This window comes from Colobus angolensis, unplaced genomic scaffold (genome assembly GCF_000951035.1).
Source record: "Colobus angolensis palliatus isolate OR3802 unplaced genomic scaffold, Cang.pa_1.0 Scaffold32, whole genome shotgun sequence".
In the NCBI taxonomy this organism is placed as follows: Eukaryota; Metazoa; Chordata; class Mammalia; order Primates; family Cercopithecidae; genus Colobus; species Colobus angolensis.
Window position 1 is genome coordinate 7,024,645 of NW_012116488.1, and position 1,408 is coordinate 7,026,052.

The window sequence follows — 1,408 nt, forward strand, 5'->3', positions numbered from 1 at the left end:
CCCCTCCCGTTCCCTTGCTTTCCCTTCTCCTTTCTTTCCTTTCTCTCTCTTTCTGTCTCTTCCTGTGTATCTCTATCTCACCCCATGTCCCTCTGTGTCTGTCTCTCTGTCTCGCTCACTTTCCCTCTCTCTTTTCCAAATCACCAAAGGCCAAAGACTCTTTGGGAAATAGGGCTCTGAGACTTCGAGAAGAAGAAGGCTGAGCTCCAGTCTGCACACCTGTTTGTTTCCAGGCCCACTTTGGGCCTGGTGTCCCAAAGTTAGACACACACTGTCACTGGGTAGACTCTCACCGTCCCTCACCACAACCAAGGTGTGTGACTCTCCTGGGGTCCCCAGTGAGCACACAGAGGCCCAGACAGCCCATGTAGACAGTGAGCTGGGTTCAATCCCGGGTCTGAGTGACTGTCCTGGCCCCTCTCCTGTGCCTATGGACACTTGGAGTGTGGAGGCATGAACTTGCGGTTTGGATGGGGTTGCTGTCCCTGCTTCCAGCTGCTACTTGGGCTGTCAGGTTATCTCTCCTCAGCCTGGGCTCCCTGGATGTCATGGTCTGTCCTGTTGTGCGAAGCCCCCATGGGAGGCAGGGAGGAGTCTTGTTCATCTTTAGTTCATCTTCATACAAATGAGCCGGCCAGTTGGCACTCGTCTGCATTTCCACTGCAGCAACAGGAAAGACGAGATCCACGGTAATTGCCATCCCATCTTCTTGTTCTCTGGTCAGAGCCGTTCCCAACTGTCAGAGTGACTTCTCGCTCCCTGACACAATAACCCTTGCGACACTTCTTTGTTCCCCTAAGAGTTTCAAGGCAGGAAAATTCTCAGCTCCTTGGGGTTACCTAGGGCTGACTCTGATGCTTAGGGACAGTTCTTGTCCCCAGACACGATGTTGCCCCTCCTTTCCCCCCTGAGCTAAGACCTACTGTTTTTACTTAACCTTGCTTCCAGGATCTGAAAACATCTTTTAACCAAGTAACTATGATTCATTTCTGGACAGGCCAGCAGAAAGAAAGGATTAAGATTTGGAACTCCTCCTGGCCCCACTTCCCTTTTATCTCCTCATCGCCTTCTCTTTCTTCCTTTCCTGCCCGGCCCACCTTCCTTTGGCTCCTCCCCAAGCCCCAGTTAGCAGAAAGGAGGGGCTGCTTGGTCAAGGGCACATTGTGGGTGGTCCAGACCTTTGAGAGGATTTTCTCTCTGCATCTTTAGCTCTGGGGAGACAGGCGACTGACATCAGTGGGAAAATCTTCCCAGGAGATTTCAAAGCATTGGAGACTGAACTGTTGCTGGCGAATTAAAAAGAAAAAATAAAAAAAAGGCAAAATCTCCCAAAGGCAGTATTTGGACATGATCATTTGACCTCACCCCACTGTTGCTCCCCTGCCACCTCAGTGTTCGGATTCCATGA